Raw genomic sequence first — 8,329 nt, 5'->3', positions numbered from 1 at the left:
ACACAAATCTGGAAATTCTTCAGAGCCTCCAATTTTCCTAGTCTTCAGAGTCTTCAACAGTTTGTAGTTTCCATTATCATAATGTATGGTAAAATCCTCTTCATTCCGAATGGTCTTAGTTGTCCAATATCTTGTACTTCTTGGAGTGATCTCATCAGTCGAATCTTCGTGTGGTCAAAAGGGGAAAGGGGTATGGTCTCACTAAAGCGAACTTTTTGAATAAGCTCAGAAGAGAAGAGAGGTAAAAGATCCTTTTGAAAGGCAAAGTTGTAGAGAAAAATCTTTGCTATGGGCTTGCCAGTTTCTAGGGTCACGTCCTACAGTCAACATGTGCTCCAATACCATCTTGTAGCGACCTGGCCCGAATGGATCAAGTCTCTATGCTTAAGTGTCATCCCTGGATCGGTATGCTGACACACACAGTACTCGAGGATTTATAATAGAGGTAAATCACATGTATAAAATAACATAAATACTATTAGCTCGATCCAAATAGCGGAAGTAACAAGGTTGTGGATTCCCATCAACACCAACGGCAAAGTTGAGTGTAGAAATCGTAACCCTAACGTATCACTTACTCGTCGTAAGAAAATCCTGCAACATGAGACGTTCCAGCCACAGAGGGTCAGTACATTGAATGTACTGGCAAATTCACACCATAGAGAATGATGAACAATGGCTATCACTACATGCATATATGGCTGGTGTAAAAGCTCTATGGTTATAATGTTTTTGCGAAAAGCCAATTTTTCCCTACTGCAAAGGAATAAATTTTATTTAACTATCATGGTGGTTGTTAAACATTGAGAATGGTTGACAGCATTCTCAATCCCAATTAAATAACATCATTAAACCCAACAAACTTAATTTAAAGTAACATGATGAGATTCACATGATAATCCAGGTACTAGATACTCAAGTTGTCCATAACCGGGGACACGGCTAATCATGATTAGTTTATACACTCTGCAGAGGTTTGCGCACTTTTCCCCACAAGACTCGATCGCCTCCGTTTGGTTTCTCACACTACAAGGTGTTTGAGAAGACGGATGACCGAGACATAGTCTTTTAGAAGTGCTAGCACCTTACGATAGGTAGCCCGTACCACCTACATCCCCTACATCTGCTAGTCTACCACTGTAAGAGTTCGCACGACTTAGTCAACTATGCTAGAGCCGTAATAGCTTGTGGCTGCACACGGAAGTTTCTAGCATGAATAATCTTATGATCCCTTTGAGCCTGGGTGGCGGACCGTAGGATGATCACACGGTATATCCCTGGGATCTCCTAAGTTGTAGAGTATTTCCCCAGGTGTCCGGGCAAGTCCACTGGTATATCCCCAGGGTGCCCCTAGCAATCCACCCAGATGTGTATTAAAGTTGCCACCTTAAGTTGAACCATTAATTAACAATCTCACATCTGTATGAAATACTCTCAAACCCAATCCACGTCTACGAGCATAGCATGGCACTATAGGCATACGTAATAGTAACTCCCAAGGTTTGAATGCAGGGCAATAGGTTCCTACCTCATCAACTACTTCCCAATACCCACAATTTAATTAGATCCTAATTATGCAATGTTTGAGGTTTGATCTAATGCAACGAAAATTGGGTATGAAAGAGGTATGATCAAAGTGTGAACTTGCCTGCAATGTTGATGAAGATGATTCGCACTCAAAACTCTTGATAGATCTACTCGTCTCACTCCGGTCAATCTATCGTAAGCAAGCAATAGTAACCACACATAAGCAATCACTCAAAAGATCAGAAAGAACGAAGAAGACGATTCGGAAAACATCAAAACCAAGCAAATAGCTCTTGCAACCTAAAACAATTTCTAACAGTGCCAAAATTATGTGAATTTGGCCTTATTGGAATGTTTAGGTCAAGAGCTTCGATTTGCAAAAAGAATCAACTGAAACAGAGCTACGAAACTCAATTTATGATCAAACGAAGTTTGAATTCAAATCTGATCTAATTAAAAAATTTACACTTTTCAAAAACATGTTTGAGTTGGGTTAATGGATAGAGGAGATCATAACGAAGAAGTGGGCGCTAGTTTCGTTGAATTTGGACTAACGGGTAAAAAGTTGTGCTTGTTTGAAGAAGAGGGACTATTCTGTAAATAAAGTATTCACATCTAGGTCCCTGGCCAAAATTACAGAAAATGAAAAAAAGTAAAAGGCGAACGTTCGTTTTCTATACCTAACCAGCGAACGTTCTCTAAATATATCTAACTAGAAAAACTAAATTGGTTTTTAAACGAAAACTAAACTAAAAGAAAAACCGGCGAACCGGGCGGTTTTACTCGGGTTATACCGGTTCGGGGTAAAAGTCCAGGGGAGGCGGCGGTTAAATCCGGCGGTCGGCGCGGCGAGACGGTGGCTCCAGCGCGGCAGCAGGCGACGGCGGATGCAGCGCGGGACGACAACGGCAGTGCGGCAGCGAGGCGAGCAGGCGGGGCGCGCCGCGGTGGCGGTGGTGCAGCGGCGGCGAGCGCAAGCGGCGGCGTTCGGCGGCAGCGGCGGATCTGGCCGCGGCGGCGGCGATGCGAGATGCGGGCGAGGCGAGGCGAGGCAGCGCGAACGGCGAGGAGGAGAGAGGGGGGTCCGGGCGGCGCTATAAAAGGAGGGGAGGAGGCGCCTTGGAGGATGGGCGACGGCGCCGTGGAGAGGCCGGACTCCGGCGAGTCCTGCTGAGGCACGTGAGGAGGAAGGCGGCGGCGCGCTGGCTGGGTTGGGCCGTGGCCTATTGGCCCGGCCCCTGTTCGGCGGCGGAGGAGAGAAGAAGTTTTTTTTAACATTATTTTCCAGACAACAAAATAACAAAACCAAAATAAATAAAAATATTATATAGGCATATAATATATCAAAATTTTCAGAAAAACATTTTTTACAACATGGACATTTTAGTAAAGTCAAATAAAATCCACACAAAATCTAATAATTCAAACAGTGCTACTGGCCTATTTAAATCCAACAAAAATCATTTTTAAAATACCAAAATGATTTCAAATTAATTTTTCTCCAATTTTCTATTGTAGGGAATCATGTTACCCTAATTTCCATATATTTTATTTTTAGAGAAAAATAATTTGATTTAAAACTCAAATAACTCCAAATTGAAAATTAATTCCAAAAGGACCTTGAATTTGATCATTTGAAACTCCCAACTCATATTTCATATAATTTGAAGAAGTCATTTTATCTTTGCTCGTGAAAATAATTGAGTTGCTTGAAGTTTAAGAATTTGAAATATTTTCAAATGAAATTAAAATATTTTCAACAACCCTTTTCATTTAATTTAAATGGAAGAATTCATGTCATCTTCTCTCTAGGGTTTTGGGTTCAAAAGAATTTGAATTCACGGAGATCAGAAAGCAAATATGAAAGTTTGGGAAAGTACTTTTATTCCCACTCATTTAACTTTCAGAAAGTTTCGAATTCACTCACTTTCAGACAATCAATCAAACAATCAATCAAATCTATCTATTTATTATAACATTCCAAAATTTAGAATTTTGGGATGTTACAGATCCCTGGCCCGACGTGCTTCAACCGCAACTGGTGACTCGCCGTCTGTTGGGAGGGCTGCCAGGCGTGAAGCGGTGGCCACAATATTGTCCAACGGGTTGGAATAATGCCCGGGAGGTGTTGGTACATACTGTGGCGCAACGTTGTTCTGTCGAGGCGGGTCCATCGTGCGCAGTTGAACCGGCGCTCCTCCTCCCGGTGCTTCCGCCCGGTTTAGTATGGGTTGGTTACCAGCTCCTGCTCCTGGTGTGTTGAAGAGATTTTGCGGCTCATAAACCAACGGGAGACGCGATTGGTACCTTCTTCTCATGACTTCCTCGGAAGCATTCTGATCCAGCCTAATCTGGTAGGCCTGTGCTTCCAATTCAGCCCGTTCTGTAGCCATCCTAGCATTTTCTGTTGCTAGGTCCGCTTTAGCCTGAGCTATCTGATCTTTCACCTTTGCAATCTCCACATTGTGCTGATCCCTGGCCACTGCATCCACCTCCGCGGCCATCAACGTTCCCAAAGCGTTGAACAAATCAGACAGGACTTGGGCTGGAGGCGGCACAGAGCTTCCTGCCCCTGTCGGTGTGGCCGTTGTTGAACCGGAGAGTATTGCTGCGGCGGTCGATGAATGAGGCGCTAATTGTGTGCCGGCCATTAAGATGGCGGCCTAGTTTGGCAGATCAGGGGAATCCGGAATACTGTTGCCCTTGGATCCTCCATCAATCCGGCCGTCCTGCAACTGATAAAGCGATTCGGTCTCTCCAGAAGAATCGTCATCAGAACAGACCACGGTCTCTCCATCGAACACCGGCCCGTCCTCATATCTCGCTCCATAGATGACACCTACGAAAACATGCCTTGTCACGGGCTGAACCGGTGAAGAACTTGCACGCAGAGCCATTTCGATGATGTCGGTGCAGATGTCCGGCTCAGGGGCCGGTTCGCCTATCTTGCCGATGAAGACGTGAATCCCACCGAAGGGGACCCGGTACCCATACTCGATTGAATCGGCCTTGAGACCCCATCCTGCATTGTCGATGTAGAGCTTGCCGCGACGACTCTTCGTCATCCAGCCCACAGCGTATCCCTTAAGTCCATCAAAGCTGCCCTTGAAGAACTCAAAACCATCATGCGATTGCCCCACGGTGGGTGCCAACTGTCGTGGGTTTGTCACGATAGTTGTCCTTGTGAAAGGACTTAGTCATGGAGCCATCGCTATGGGTCATCTTAAAGGGGTTAAACCGAACAAGGGGACACGGGGAATTTTATACTAGTTCGGCCCCTTCAAGGAAGGTAAAAGCCTATGTCTAGTTGTGATTGGTATTGTTAGGGTTTCGAAGGCCAGGGAGCGAATCCGCTTTGTCTGGCTCTCGAATTTTTGTCTCCCCTAAACCGCTGTCGGGTCGTCCCTTTATATAGATAGGTTGACGCCCACCGGGCTACAGAGTACCGAAGCCGGATCATAAACGTGTCCAGTTCGGTCTCTATCCTTCCTATCTTACAATACAAGTTACATGACTAGGCCGGTTTACATTTACATGCTTTAACCCGCCTTTGGGCCTTGGGCCTTGGTGAAGCGCCATCATCCTTGCATCTTCATGGGCTTCTAATCTTCAAGGAGTTAACCCGGCTACACAAGGCCGGTTTACCTCCAGTAGTAATATCCCCAATAGTGGAAGCAGCGGCGTCCTCGGCGGCCATCTTGTCAGCTTCAGCTTTCTCGGCGGCGGCACGTTCGGCGTTGATGGACATGGTGATGATGAAGGCGACGCGGACGTAGAGGAAGTAGATGATCGGAAGCGAGCAGTCGCGTAATCGCTGCCCAAAAACCTATTCACCCCTCACCCCGTACAGGAACCAGACGGGATGGACTCACCGGAGGCAGCAGCAGTAAAGGAACGACGGTGGGCGTGCGCGTGTAGCAGATGTGATCTGCTCATGGCGGCTAGGGTTAGGAGACACCGCACACTTATATAGGTGCAGCCGGGTGGAGAGACGTGGGCTCGACCCACGTCCGAGTCCGTGACAGCCCACGATCTAACGTCTCAGATCGTGACCCAGCTGTTAGAGAACTCTCCGTCAGTGACTGGCAAAAATAAGCGCGTAGGTGTGAGCTCGGCTCGGCTCAATCCCGCAACCCGCGGCGCGTTGTGACGAGGTGTGGCGTGGCGAGGTGGGCGGTGGAGGAGGAGTGCGCGAGGGCCTCTTCTCTTCTCAAGCTCCAATAGCATGTAGAAGAGAAACCCTTATAAAGAGGTCCAACTCCTCTTCCACTTCCGGGGTGGGAGTAAACTTCCCACTACACCTAGTGCCATATAACCCACATGGGCCCTTAGAGATTTTTCAGAAATTGCTATATGGGCCTAGAGCCCATCTCAAATTTCAGCAATCCCCCACCAGATCTCGAGGGCCCATTGTGTCCTCTGTTCCAATGAAGACCTGTCTTACTAGACCTATCTGTTTCAGTGAAGACCTGTTAAGGTTGAGCTTCACCTAGAGCAAGTAATTACACTCCTTCACAACTGAACAATGGACTATGCCTTGAATTGTCAGTTTGGCGTAAAGAAGTTTCAACACATGTCTTACTAGTACTAGGCTGCCGAAGGCTGACCCCTCGGGTAGAGCATATAAGTCACACTCCTGGCCTATTCATGAGCTTACTAGAGATCACCCCAATCTCATAGACTGTGACCAGCAGTCGGGCTCATATAGGTGTGTTCCTCCAAAGATCGCTCTGTAGGATAGCATCACTACAAAAAAATTACACTTCCGTGATGATACGTGTTTGTCACAGTAGGTCGCATTTTCTGTCATGCATGTACATCCATGACGATTTTATGACAGAATCAAGATAGTCATGACTGTGCTGTCGTAGAAGTGTTCCATGACATTACCAAAATTAACATCACGGAAGTGTCCACTTCCATGACGATAAATCGCGCGTCACAGAAGTGCTTTCGTCAAGGGTGACCGACACGTGGCATCCACCATAACGGAATGCCGTTAAGCTATCCGGTCGGGTTTTAGATCCGATAACCCATTAATAGCCCCGGCCAATGGGGATTTTCCACATGTAAAATCATCATTGGCTGGAGGAGACACGTGTCAGGTCCGCGTTGGCACAGGTGTCACTCATCCAATGGGCGAGACGCGCCTATGATATGTTGACACGTGGATTGTCCCATCAAGTTTGAATGGGCCGGCCCAACTAAAGGCCCATAAGATTTTGCGGACCATAATGGGCCGGCCCAGCTAAAGGCCATGAGATTTTGTGGACCATAATGGGCTGGCCCAGCTAAAGGCCCACAAGATTTTGCGGGCCATAATGGGCCGGCCCAGGTAAAGGCCCACAAGATTTTTGTGTGCCATAATGGGCCGGCCTAGGTAAAGGCCCACAAGATTCTTGCGGATCATAATGGGCCGGTCCAGCTAAAGTCCCATGAGATTTCGCCGACATTAATGGGTCGGCCCAGCTGTAGGCCCACAAGATTTTGAGGACCCTAATAGGCCGGCCCATTAACTGGCTGCCATGTTTTGGGCCAAATGCCGGCCCATATTTGATCCGGTCCATTAATGGCCTACCATGCTCCGGGCCTAATAGTGGCCCATATGAGATCTGGCCCGTTAAAAGCCTACCACATTTTGGGCCAAATTACGGCCCAGATCAGGTCCGGCCCTTTAAGAGGCTTTGGGCTCAATTATGGCCCATATCAGATTCGGCCCGTCAACTGGACACTATGCTTTTGGGCCCACTTGCTAAAGGCTCACTTAGTAATTCGGCCTGATATTAGTTTTGGCCTGTTAAGGGCCCATTTAACATTTCGGCCCTATATTAATTTCGGCCTGTTAAAAGCACATCATATAGTTGGGCCTAACTACGACCCGGTTTGCATCCGGCCTGCTCGCAGCCGATATCTGATTGGGCCAAACAAGGACCGAGATAATTTTGGCCTGTTAAAAGCCCATGATTTGATTCGCACAATCATGGGCCGGGGTTCATTTCGGGCTGCTGCCGGCCCATGAGCTGTTCGGCATGTTTCAGGCCCAACCTACATCGTGATTGCATGACGGCCCGATTATGTACCGTAATTTTACGGTTTGGCCGGTTTACTGCGTAGATAGGATATATATACAGTAAAATAACTGCAGCATCGTGAATAAAAAAAACCTAGACTATACAATTAAGAAATTACGGGATATTACATCCACTGGGCATCAAAGTTCGCCACTATGATAATAAAGCACAAGCAGACAGCAGATTACATACACTGGGCATCAAAGATCGCCACCAGTGCAAATAAACATGCCGACAAAATAAAGCACTTCAATAGAGTTCAAGAAAGGTGAGCCCTGCTGGGGAGCTGCAGCGCAAGCAGCTGAGCAAGATGATGAGACTGCGCTTGTTCAACACTTATATCTTCCTCACTCTGAAAGATAAACAAGCAGACACATGACAGGTTTTGCACATAAAAGTATCAGTGCTGACAATTCATCACATTTCTTACTGATGCTATCTCTACTCTCTTCTCTACTATTATATTTATTTTATGTTTAATATTTATCTCTACTTCCTTTACTGTCTACTTTTTTTCTCTATACTTTTTTTTCTTGCAATATAGGCCATCCGATTTATATCTGACAGATAGGAAGGAAACAAATGGGAATTTTGCAAAAAGATACCCATACCCCTCTCCATATTTGCAAATAAGGCCTTCCCTCGTTCATCCTTTTCTCTCACAAGATAAAATACTCATACAAATGCATCTTGATGTGTGCAATGCATGGGCATCTTGCTAGTTCTAAAAA

The sequence above is a fragment of the Triticum urartu genome, chromosome 7 (genome assembly GCF_003073215.2).
Source record: "Triticum urartu cultivar G1812 chromosome 7, Tu2.1, whole genome shotgun sequence".
NCBI lineage: Eukaryota > Viridiplantae > Streptophyta > Magnoliopsida > Poales > Poaceae > Triticum > Triticum urartu.
Note: the sequence above shows the minus strand (reverse complement) of the source record.